Source organism: Molossus molossus, unplaced genomic scaffold (genome assembly GCF_014108415.1).
Source record: "Molossus molossus isolate mMolMol1 unplaced genomic scaffold, mMolMol1.p scaffold_m16_p_13, whole genome shotgun sequence".
Taxonomy (NCBI): Eukaryota; Metazoa; Chordata; class Mammalia; order Chiroptera; family Molossidae; genus Molossus; species Molossus molossus.
In genome coordinates this window covers 61,235,038-61,248,071 of record NW_023425348.1, presented here as the reverse complement: position 1 = coordinate 61,248,071, position 13,034 = coordinate 61,235,038, and the positions used below count along the sequence as shown (strand labels likewise).

At 44.5% G+C, this 13,034-nt stretch overlaps 1 pseudogene; it reads left to right on the top strand.

The window, feature by feature from the left end:
- Positions 1–7,191: 7,191 nt before the first annotated feature.
- On the top strand, positions 7,192–10,284 carry LOC118628634 (annotated as a pseudogene).
- Positions 10,285–13,034: the final 2,750 nt, after the last annotated feature.

Here is a 13,034-nt window from a genome sequence, read left to right as displayed (position 1 = left end):
TCTATTTTTCTTCCCATTTCTACTGCTAATTACAGCAGTCCTTTTAACATTTCTTGCAGTGCTGGTTTGGTGCTAATGTATTCCCTTAGCCTTTTCTTGTCTGGGAAGCTCTTTATTTGATCTTCCATTTTGAATGATAGCCTTGCTGGGTAGAGTAGTCTTGGAGTCAGATTCTTGTTTTTCATGACTTTGATTACTTCATGCCATTCTCTTCTGGCCTGTAGTGTTTCTTGTGAGAAGTCAGCTGAGAGCCTTATGGGGTTCCCTTTGTAGGTAACCTGTTGCTTATCTCTTGCTGCTTTTAGGATTCTCTCTTTGTCTTTAATTTGTGGCATTTTAATTACTATGTGTCTTGGTGTGGGCCTGTTTGGGTTCTTCTTACTTGGGACTCTCTGTGCTTCTTGAACTTGAATGCCTTCTTCCTTCACCAAATTAGGGAAGTTTTCTCTCACTATTTTTTTGAATATATTCTCTATCCCTTGCTCATTTTCTTCTTCTTCGGGGACTCCTATGATGCTAATATTATTACGTTTCCAGTTGTCCCATAGTTCTCTTAAGCTGTCTTCCTGTTTTTTAATTGTTTTTTTCCTTTTGTTTTTCTGATTCGTTGATTTTTTCTACCCTGTCTTCTAATTCACTGATCCGGTCCTCAGCTTCCCCTACTCTGCTTTTTAAACCTTCCAATATGTTTTTCATTTCTGATATGTCATTTTTTATCTCTTCTTGTTGGTTTTTAATTTCCAATTGGCTTATTTTCAGTGTCTCTATGTCCTTACTCATGCTGTTCAGCTTCCTCAAGATCATGGCTCTGAATTCTAGCTCTGTTAACATGCCGAATTGCTCCACATTGATCTCATCTTCGGTGGAGGTCCCTTGCTCTTTCATTTGGCTTCTGTTTCTGTGTTTCACCATTTTGGCTATCACTGTGGGCTTTGGAGCCTGTCAAGTTTTCCCTGTGGGTGTTGGTGTTCTGCTGTTTGTGGCTCCCTCTCCTGTGTTTAGATGAGCGAGGGAGGACCCACGTTGAACACCACTGTCAAGTCTTACTTTCCTGGTTAAAGTTGCCAGCCCAGGAAACGTACTGTTATTCTCTAGCTTTTTGCCTGGGAGCTAGCAGTCTAGGTTAATTGATGAGTTTTGGGTTGTCAGTTGATTGAAAAACTCCCTCTGGTGCTCAGCCAAGGGGCTTTCACGAGGGTGGGGCAGATGCTGGTTGTTAGTGAGCCTCAATTAACACTTCAATGGCCCACAGGTTGGGGTTGGATCTCCGAGGGAGGGGCTGCTGCCTCTCCTCAGAGCCCTGGGAAGGAGCAATGTGGCCACCGTCCTGAGTGGCTGCACTCAGCCAAAGCTCTGAGCGCCCTCCAAACCTCGAGTGTCCTGACACAGCTCCAGTCCAGTCCACCCTCCCTCTGCCGGAGCCCAAGGTGAGTGGCTGTGGCTGTTTCAGCCTCTGTCCCGGCTGCGCTGTGGGGCCGCCTGGGAGTGTAACCCGAGGGCGCTGCTCACAGCTGAGGCCGCTGCCGAGCTGCTGACCGTGGGCTCCCAGCCCCGTCTCGCGCCTTCGCAAGCCTACCGGGATGGAGTCAGTGTCCCTCGTTGTATGGTCCTCGCAAGCTGCTTTTCTGTTGGTTTTTCCCGTCGATTTGTCTGTGTTATAGTTGTAATTCCAGTTTGGTTCTGGGAGACGGTCTGTGTAGCTCCGTTCACTCCGCCGCCATTTTTTCGTTCTGAAGGTTAGAAATCCAACACACGTCTTGCCGGGCTAAAATCAAGGTCTGTATATCTTAATTATTTTACATCTTATATGGGAAACTAACTGTTCCTGTTGCTAATATGGAAGAATTTAAAAATAGAATGTACAGATGTTTTTGAACCTTATAATCATAGCTATTAAATGTATTCAAAAGAAAACCTGAAACAAATTGTTGCTTCTGGAGAACAGGATTCAGGAAGACTCTGATCATTAATTGGATACAGTTGGAAGAAAATGTATACCTGCATATGTACTATTGTGCCAAAGAAAAAATATGGAGGAGGAGGAGGATGTACGATGGCAGCTCATGAACACCCTGAAATCACCTGTTCCCACAAACACATCAATATACAGCTCCACGTAGAGCAATTCCTCCTGAAGAAGTAAATGCTGATTGAACAGCTTCTGCACAACAAATGGTAGAGAGACCACATAGAAAATATAGAGGACAGAGAGACATAGTAAAGACAGAGAACCCACTCTGGACATAGGATTTGCAGGAGGTTTGGGGGTGGCAGGCTTTCAAATGGGCCATGTGCAATCTTACTTGCCCTGGGGCACAGTGAAAAGACAGCAGTTTACAGGGCACTGAGAATCTCCATGAATAATAGTCATTTGCTAGCCCTAAAGCATCTGCTGCACAGGTGAACAGCTGCTGCCATGCTCCAGGAAGATCTAAGCCACCAGAGCACCACTGTTTATGTGCCCACTGCACCTGGACAGGACGGTTGTAAGCTCAGTTCAAACCCTTTGGCCAATCTGCCATACAACCACAGCATGCTGTCAATAATTTTTTAAAAAGACACCCCAAGCCCTGGCCGGTTTGGCTCAGCGGTTAGAGCGTCGGCCTGCGGTCCAGAGAGACCCCGGTTCGGTTCCATCTAAGGGCACGTACCTCGGTTGCAGTTTGTCCCTGGCCCTGGTTGGGTAGTGCAGGTGGCAGCCACTCGATGTGTCCCTTTCAAGTCGATGTTTCTCTTTCTCTCCCTCCCACTCTATCTGAACAAAATATGGAAAATTGTCCTCAGGTGAGGATAAAAAATAAATAAATAAAATAATAAAAATAAAAATAAAAAATAAAAAGACACCCCCAGCCCTGGCAGTTGTGGCTCAGCGGTTAGAGCATGAGCCTAGGAACCCATGAGTCTCAAGTTCTGATTCCGGTCAATGGCAGAGACCTCGTGTGCGGTTCATCCTGGCCCTGTCGGGGTCATGTGGGAGGCAAGCACCAATGTGTTTCTCTCACAACAGTGTTTCTCTCTCTCTCTCTCTCTCTCTCTCTCTCTCTCTCTCTCTCTCCCTCCCTCCCTCCTTCCCTCCCTCCCCTCTGCCTCTCTCCTTCCCTCCCACTCTATCTAAAGATAAATAGAAAAATATACACAGGTGAGGATTAAATTAAAAAAAAAAAACCTGCATGCCCCAGGCACGGGCCCAGACTAGCTCCATGTCCAGCCAGTCATGCTGCTGGGATTGCTGCAGAGCCATGCACCCTGGAACACCTCAGCCCCTGCCCCCTCCAGCTCCAGCTGACCACCCTACCAAGGGTGCCAAGGACACAGGACCTGGGACACTAAGGGTCAGAGTGAGCAGGGATCGAGAGTGACTGGATCCATGGTCAGGGACCCTAAAGCTCTTCCTAGAAATACATTAGAACACATATGAGGTAAATATGCACCAGAACGTCCTTGTGACCATCATCACAAAGTATATAGAAGCATTTACAGTTGACTTCTGAGCAAAGCAGGGGTTAGGGCTCCAATCCCCTGGAGTGTTGAAAATCTGCATATAACTTTGAGCCCTGAAAGCTTTACTAAATGTCTCCTATTAGCCAGAAGACTTAATAATTACAAAAATAGTCAATTAACTCATATTTTATATGTTTCATGTATAAAATTCTTTATTCTTATAATACGATAAACTGGAGCTAAGAAAATATCATTGGAAAATCATAAGGAACATAAAATATATTTATATTATTTACTATATAATTTGGAGTACTACACAGCTTTAAGAAAGAAAGATCTCTTATCCTTTGAGACTACATGGAGGGACCTGGAAAGTATCATCCTAAGTGAAACAAACCAGAGAAAGACAAGTATCATATGATCTCACTTATTTGTGGAATATAATGAACATAACAGTCTGAGGAATGGGGTAATCCCAGAGATGTGGAAGTGGGGTACAGACTGACAATTCCCAGAAGAGTGGATGGTGGGGGAGAGATAAACCACAGAACTTATATGCATGTATGCATGAACAGTGGACATGGACAACAACCTGGGGACAGGGCAGGGAGGGACGGGGAGGTGGGAATCAATGGGGGGAAAAGGAGAAACATCTGTAACAAAAATTAATTAATAAAAAATAAATAAATTAAATTAAATAGAGCTTATCCTGTCAAATAGTCTTTGTCTTCATTTAGTTTTGCTCTGCCTTTGAGAGATAACCTCTAAATGTTCTCTGCCCAGAATGACTACCTAATCCCCATAGCTCCATGTCATCTATTCAATCACTGATTCACTCATGCTGGTAGACACAAAGTGTGCATCCAAATAGAACTTTGCTAAGCACTGGGCCAAGCACTATTCCAGGCCCAATTCTAGCAGGCTGATTCAAATCAGGAGAAGATGCCCATTTGAAGCTGATACAGCCCTGATCTTGCCCATGTGTGAAATGTTCCCCTTCCTTCCCAGTACTCACAGCCCTGTTCCTTCTAGTACTCAGAGCTCTGCACCTGACACAGGGGTTAACCAGCGGATGGTATGTCTGCCCCTTTCTCCTCCTTTGCCTTTGGTTGGTGCTGCGCACAAACTGTACAACTGTCTGCAGAAATCTGTCCTCATCATGAACAACTCCAAGACCTTAGGACACTTCAATCTCTGTTTCTGGCCTCCTAAACTACTGTGCTCCAGGAGTGAATTCTGACTCTGTGCCACCACAAGAAAACAAACACTTATTAAAATAATGATTTCTTTAGATTTCACAAAAATGTGTTAAATAGCTATGGCAAATGCCTGAAACATTGACATAGATGTACAATTGCCAGACCAGTGAGGAGAAATAACATGATTCGTAATCATGCCACTGATATTCCGGGCAGTACAGAAGGATTTTCTGTGCTGCTCCCACTGTTTGATGAAATCTTCTACAAATTGGGAGATTTGAGGCTGGTTTCCAGTCAGATGAAGAAATTAATGCCTGCTGACTAAACTTGCAAGGTGTGGCAGCATCTCCTACCAGTGTGGGTCCCAGTAAGAACCTCATGTGAGCAGCTTCACTTTTTAAACAGAGTTTTGCTTCGGACAGCTGAGCACATAAGAGTGCCCTGTTCCTCATGGGTCCTGAAGCACAGAGCATGAGGCTGATGGATATATAAAAATCTGAAGGTGAAAATATATCAGTGGAGTTTCCTTTCTTTAAAAAGTAATTTATCTTGAATGTTGAAAGTATCACACGTCACGCATTTTCCTCCCATTGATTCCCTTCCTTCCCGCACCCAACCCTCTTCTATCTTTTCCACACAATTGTCTGTTTCCATTGGTTATGCATATATGCACGTAAGTTCTTTGGTTTATCTCTTGCACCCTCCATCCCCTCTGAGGTTTGTCAGTCTAAAAACCAATTTGTACTTCTTAACCCCTTCACCTTTATCACCCATCCCCCCAACCCCTCTCCCATCTGGCAACCATCGAAAAGTTCTCTGTATCTATGAGTCTGTTTCTGTTCTGCTTGTTCATTTGGTTTGTAGATTCGATTGTTGATAGATAAGTATTTATTGCCACTTGTTCATGTTTTATCTTCTTCATCTTCAAACACCCTTTAACATTTCATATAATACTGGTTTAGTCCATATGCACTTATTGTGATTCCTGAGACTTTGTGCCTGGCTCCATCCATCTGTCTGCCTGTTTGTGTATTAACACAACATTGTTGTGCTCACTGCTGCTTCTCCATAGCCTCTAATATCTGTTAGAGCTGCTCAGTTCTCATTGCTTTCTATTTTCTCCAGAAATATCAGATGTTTCATTTTATTGTATGTTCTCATTTTTTCAATATATAAGATAGACATTGATATCAGTAGATGGGTTTTTTTTGCCAGACATCACCCCGAGCTGTCTCTCACTGTGGTGATGGTCAGTTGGTTACTGTGGTTTTCCAGATGGACTATCACATGTCCTGCCATTCTCTTCTAAACCCACTCTTTCAGTCTTCCAGCCTCACTATCCAAGGGAACCAAGCCTGTCACAATCGCAATGACAAAAATTGCATTTCCCAAGTTTAATACCTAGTCTTCATCTTATTCTGTCTCTAAGTCGGATTGAGGCTAGCGCTCACTCCCATCTTCTCAATCAGTTTCTTAGATCAGCCTCAGGATACTGTGCTCCCCATCTTTCCCCTCCTTCAGTAGCTGCCTCTTCCTACTGTTGTTGTCTGGGCCCTCCTCTCTCTCAGGTTCAGGAGGGTGGGGCCCCAATGCTGAGTCTCAAACTCTTCTCTGTCAACACTCACCAAGGGTGAGTTCACCAGCTCATCTGGAAGGTGCGGGCATCGTCCTGTCATTCATCACAGCACCTTCCCTGCCTGGAACAGAGCCTGGCACAGTGTAGGCACACAGTGGAGGTGTGTAAATGCAAAAATGAGTGGAAAAGTTTTTATTATTGTTTTAAATGCTTCATAGTTCAGTTTTTTTAAGGAAATACCATGTAACTCAATTTGACTATGGCCTCGGCTTGTGAAAGGAAGTCATATAGGACCTGCGGCTGATAATACTGGTTGTCACCACATATGTGAAAATAATCTAGCTAACAAATGTCCTCAGCAGAGAAAGTTGACATGTAGTGTATATGAAATGCTACATTTCTTATCTTGTGAATGGGAACACAACATACACAGTTGTTGACAGATGAAAAGTAGAAGTGACATTTAATTATGCAAAGTTATAAAATAACTTGTAAAAGAGTTAAAATGGACTATAAACTTTAGTTGCTTTTGGGAATAGAGTTAAGCCAGTCTTTGTACTTCATTATATATACACTGGTACTCTCTGAAATAAAAGATTGTACATGCATTACTTCTGGGAATGAATGGAAACAGATCAAATGAGCCAGGCCATGTGGGGCCCTGAATGCCAAGCAAACCCTTCTTAGCTATGGACGCTCAGCTTGCCTGGTGGGTGGGCTTCCTGCACAGGCTCACAGGGGACAGTGAGAGGCTCCAGCCCCGCCATTCTTCACTGGGATCACAACGGGTTAAGAGGGAGGGAGGAAGAGATAAGTCACTGGAGTCAGGGCAAAAGAGAAACATCTCGTGAGGTCCTTGTCTCACATCTCCAGAATCTCATTTGCCAGGGCCTTCTGTGCAGGAAATCACATGGGCTGCCCAGCTTCTTGATAAGCCTCTCTCCCTCATCAGGTTTCACCCCTGCTCTGGCAAAACCTCCCATCCAGAGGGTAGAAAAGCATTCTCTGCTACTCACACTCCCTTGGAAAGGTCTTCCTTTTCTCCTCACCACCTTCAACTACAAGATGCAGCTCAGGTAAGAGTCAGCTCAGAACTATCTTCTTTAAGGGCAGTTGTGTTCTCTCTACCGCAGTCCACAGCTCACAACTGCATCTTGGGATGGGACATGCAAGGAGCAAAGAGTCCACAGACATGAAGCTTCCTCAGGGAAGCTTTGGGTGCTGTTAGCTTAGACTGTGGGAGACCCACACTGGGCCAACTAAGACTTTCTGCTTCAGAGACATTGTTTTCAAACCTGAATTGTTGTTTATAACCTCAGGTTTCACAGATAAGCTTGCTGTTCAGCGGGGGTTTTTTATTGTTTGTGTGCTTTTGTCTCTGAGTGTGTTATATGCTTGTAACCAGCTTTTACCACTAACCAGGAATAAAAAAACATACAAGGCATAAACCAACGAGGTAATACAAAAAGGTATAAAAAGGGACTGTGTACCCAGGGATGAACAAGACTAAAGGATATTGACAAAGGATGTCGAGTCCCTTAAAGATAAGTTATAACAGGGAGCTACTGTCCTTGCGCATCCTGAAGAGTAAAGAAAAAGATAAGTCCCCAGACCTCAGGGAGAGCAGTGTCTGTAGCTGGGGTTGTCACTGTGACAGAAAGAAATGCCAAGAGACAGGGCTATGTGCTTAGGTACAGTAACACCACCATGGACAACTCACAGCCTGGCAGTAGAGAGCCAGGGAGTTAAAAACCTCAATCACCCTTCTCTTGTCCTCCAATCACCTGCCAGTGTCTCCCTTTCCTGAGTGCAACCAGGAGCCAGTTGGAAAAGGTGCCCAGTGGTGAGGCAAAGAGAAGTTTTCTCCCAGGATGCAGAGGAGGGTTAAAGAACAAAATGAGCTTTGATGGTAAATGAATAAAATCAATCTCATTAAAAAAGCTGTGCTACATATACACAATGGAGTACTATGCAGCTGAAAGGAAGAAAGATCTCTTATCCTTTGAGACATCATGGAGGGAACTGGAGAGTATTTTCCGAAGCAAAACAAGCCAAATAGAGAAAGACAAGTATCATATGATGTCACTTATTTGTGGAATATAATGAACATAACAGTCTGAGGAATGGGGTAGTCCCAGATACGTGAAAGTGGGGTACATACTGACATTTCCCAGAGGAGTGGGTGCTGGGGGAGAGATAAAACCAGAACTTATACGCATGTATGCATGATGTCTCATCGTATCTCCTCAGTTTATTTGTTTGTTTGACTCATTACACCTCTATGGGGTGTCACTTTCTTTAGCATAATCTCTCACTATCATTGTAAAGGCTTTGTGAGTAAAATGTAGTTTATTCTTTTGCTGTTCTGGTTCTACAGTCGGAGTACATGGCTATTAATAAGTATTTTAAATTTATGATTTTGGCAGCTCTAGGAAGAAATTCATTGTAAGAATAACTTGAACTGTGTCCTACACATAACTAGACACACTACTATAAAGGAGGAAGTACTTCCTGCCTCATAAAGATGACTCACCCGGCCATTTCCACCACAACAGGACTGGTCCTACTCTTACCTCTCTTAGCAAGAGGTTGTGTTCCATTCACAACCCTCAATCATTGATCTCCTTTCTGCAGGATGGACATTGAGTCACTGAGATAGCAAACAGGTCATGGCTGGGGCTGCTCACTTCTAGCCGTTTAAGAAAATCTCAGTCCCAGGGCAGAAGTAAGGCTGAACTCAGAGTCCTAGGGTCATCCAACATTACCTCTCCAGACTATTCTACTACTGCCCCTACAAACACAACATGGTCCAGGACAGTGAGTGGAGGTGTTAGGACTACAGAAGGTCCCCATGTCAGCAGCAGGCCTGTGTTGCAGTGAGAGAGCCCTGACTCTAGTCAGAGAGAACTGAGTTTGAATCCAGGTTCCAGGACTACAAGGTTGTGAAGCCTTTGGAATCTTCATCTCTGCAAACCAACATTTCCCTGCTCTGTAACAGGACAGAGATTCCCATTAAGCAGGGTGGCCAGTAGACCAGTGATGTCACCCTAGGTGCTCAAGTCTTGTTTCTGTTCCAGTGGCACCAGTGAAGGGTTTCTGAGCATGTATCCATCTGACACAGCCTGGAGCGCCGAATACACACCAAGTGAAGATGAAACAACTCTCCATACTGTGGGGAAAATTTTGGAATTACTGATGATCATCGTTGCCCTGGCTGGGCTGGCAGGAAACGTGGTGGTGCTCTGGCTGCTGGGCTTCCGCATGCGGAGGAACCCCTTCTCTGTCTACATCCTCAACCTGGCAGGAGCCGACTGCCTCTTCCTCTGCTGCCAGATTATATTGTCCCTGGATAGTATCGTAGAACAGCAATGGGTATCTCCTTTCCTCTGATATATATGAGATTGTCTTCTCTGTGTCCATCTTCGCCTACATCACAGGCCTGAGCATTCTAAGCACCATTAGCACAGAGCGCTGCCTGTCGGTCCTGTGGCCCATATAGTACCGCTGCCGCCACCCCAGTCACCTGTCAGCCATCATTTGTGCCCTGATTTGGGCCTTGTCCTTGCTGCTGAGCATCCTGGAAGGGATGTACTGTGTCTCCATCTCTGAGGAAATGCATTATTTTAAGTGTCCAGAATTTGAATTCATCATTGCTGCGTGGCTGATTTTGTTATTCGTGCTCCTCTCTGGGTCCAGCCTGGTCCTGATGACCAGACTGCTGTGTGGCTCCCAGTGGGTGCCGCTGACCAGGCTCTACGTGACCCTCATGCTCACAGTGCTGGTCTTCCTCCTCCTTACGGTATCGGCTGGTTCCTCCTCTACTGGGTGGGATATTATTTCCTCATCCTCTTCGACTGGTTGCAATTCTCCTGTCCTGTGTCAACAGCTGGGCCAACCCCATCGTTTACTTCTTGGTTGGCTCCTTTAGGCAGCGATGGCGGAGGGGGAGACAGACCCTGATGGCTGGTTCTGCAGAGGGCTCTGCAGGACACTCCTGAGGTGCAGGAACATGGAGAAAGCCTTCCTCAGGGAACCCTGGAGATGTCGTGAAACACTCTGATGTCCTGATTCAGAGTCTTGCTTTGTTCAGACAGATGTGACTTTGACAGCCAGCTTTGTCCCTATCGGTTCTGTTGGTTTTCTTTCTCTGTGTGGACTTGGCCCATAATTAAAACTCTTTGCATAGCAAGCCAGCTCCTGAGGTTGAAGTGACACATTGCAGGTTAAACACACACAGTGCAGAGTCTGAAGGACTCCTCACCAGGCCTCATTGCACCCTCATACAAGCTTTGCCAACTCTGGGTCCAGGACTCTTCCCACGTCTGGGGAAGCCCAACTTCAGCAGAAGATGACAGGAGGGCAGCAAAGGTCTAAATTCCTTTCATCACTGCACTTGATGGAAGCTACAGGAACAGTACACTTTCTCCAGTTTCTGTGGTCATTTCCCTACAATCTTTCTCTATAAAGTAAAATAATTAAAGTTCAATCGAGCCCCAGAGAGAGTCTTCCTGGATTTTGGCAGGCCTTAGACTGCTTCCCTGGCATCATAAATATTGCCTGAATAAACAAAAGAATGTAGGAACAAATGATGATTTTCAAGTCAAGTCTGTGTTAAATTCCCATTGACCATATATGAGCCACTCCCTTTAAGTTTATTGTTTTCACCATTTTCAACCTTTGCACGCATGAAGTTAACATTTGTAATCAGGTAAACCAACATCAAAGTGTATGTAAGGTGTGAGGTGTGTTGCCGTCCTTCCTGTGTCCCTCTCACACGCCCTCTACGAGAATCTCACGTGCTCCCTCTCCTTCCAGCCCTCTGCCTTTGCCCTGACTCTCCCTCTCTGGTGGTCTCCAATCCTCCACAGCAGGTTTCCATGGGTCTTAGTGGACTCTCTGTTCTCTGAGGACAAGATCTATGTCAGATTTGCCTTTCATTCCAAAGAGCTCTCTGTACTTGTTGTCTGATTAGAGAAAAATGTGTTGAGTCACCTATACTCTAAATAAATATATTAAGTTGCCTTGGCTGATTTGGCTCAGTGTTTGGAGCATCAGCCTGTGGACCAGAGCGCCCTGAGTTCAGTTTCCACTAGAAGCATGTACCAAAAAAAATATTTATATATATATATATATATATATATATATATATATATACACATACATACACATATATATAAATACACACACACACACACGTATACGTGTGTGTGTGTGTGTATATAAAAGTTTAATGTTGCATCTTCAAAGCTTTTTTTTATAGAGCTGTAATTAAGAAAGGGCAGTTGGACAGATCATAACTGCAATGAATTTTGCAGTGAATGCACCCATGTGACTCAAACCCTAATCAAGATATGTGTTCTTCATCTGTGAAAATTCTCTCCTGTCCCTCCCAGTCATTCTTCTGCCCCAGAAAGAGCATTTGTTTCTGCATCTGTCACCAAGATTTCATTTGCCTGAACTTTGACTTCATATTCTTAGGATGATAAAATGTACTGTTTTGTTTCTACCTTCTTTCACTCAGAATAATACTTTTGGGATTTACTCATTCCTTGCTTGCATATATCCATAATCTGTCACTTATCTAAAGCTGAGTATTTTTCATTGTTTGTGTGCACCGCAGTTTATTTTCATATTGATGGACATATAGGAAGTATTCCATTTGGGGTTCTTGTGAATAAAGCTGCTGTGAGCATTCTAATTCAAGTTTTTTAATGGACATTTATAATGATTTTTCTTGTATAAATAACCTGAAGAAAAATTATTGGGTCATACAAAATGTATTGTAAACATTATACACAGACATTGTAAAGACAGAAAACTCACATTGGACAAGGGGATTTGCAGGTGGTTCTGTGGTGGCGGGCTTTCAAATGGGCCATGTGCAATCTTACTTGCCCTGGGGCACAGTGAAAAGAGAGCAGTTTAAAGGGCACTGAGACTCTGCATGAAGCGAAGTAATTTGCTAACCCTAAAGCATCTGCTGCACAGGTGGGCAACTGCTGTGATGTTCCAAGAAGATCTAAGCCTCCAGAGCACCATCGTTTTTTGTTTTGTTTTAATTATTTTCTTTATTAATTTTTAGAGAAGAGAGGAAGAGAGGAAGAGAGATAGAAAAACATCAATGAGAGAGAACATCAATTGGCTGCCTCCTGCATGCCCCCCACCAGGGGTCAGGCCCACAACCTGGGCATGTGTGCTGACCAGGAATTGAACCAGCAACCTCTTGGTGCATGGGTCAACACTCATCCACTGAACCACACAGGCTGGACCAGAGCACCATTGTTTATGTTCCCACTCCACCTTGACAGGACAGTTGGAAGCTCAGTTCAAACACTCCAACCAACTTGCCACACAACTGCACCATGCTGTCAACAATTTTAAAAAACAAGACAAAAACAGCCCTGGCAGGTTTGGCTCAGGGATTAGAGCATCAGCCTGCGGACCAATGAGTCTCAAGTTTGGTTCTGGTCAGATATTGGCAGAGACCTCGGTTGCGGTTCATTTCGGGTCCTGGTCGGGGTCGTGTGAGAAGCAACCAGTTGATGTGTTTCTCTCACATCAGTGTTCCTCTCTCTCTTTCTCTCTACCTCTCCTTCTTTCCTTCCCTCCCACTCTATCGAAGAAAAATGGGAAAATATCCACAGGTGAGGATTACATTGAAAAGACAACCCTGCATGCCCCAGTCACTGGACACAGACCAGCTCCATGTCCAGCCAGTCATGCTGACAGAATTGCTGCAGAGCCATGCATCCTCGAACAACTCAGCCCCTGCCCCCTCCAGTTCCAGCTGACCACCCTACCAAGGGTGCCCAAGGCCT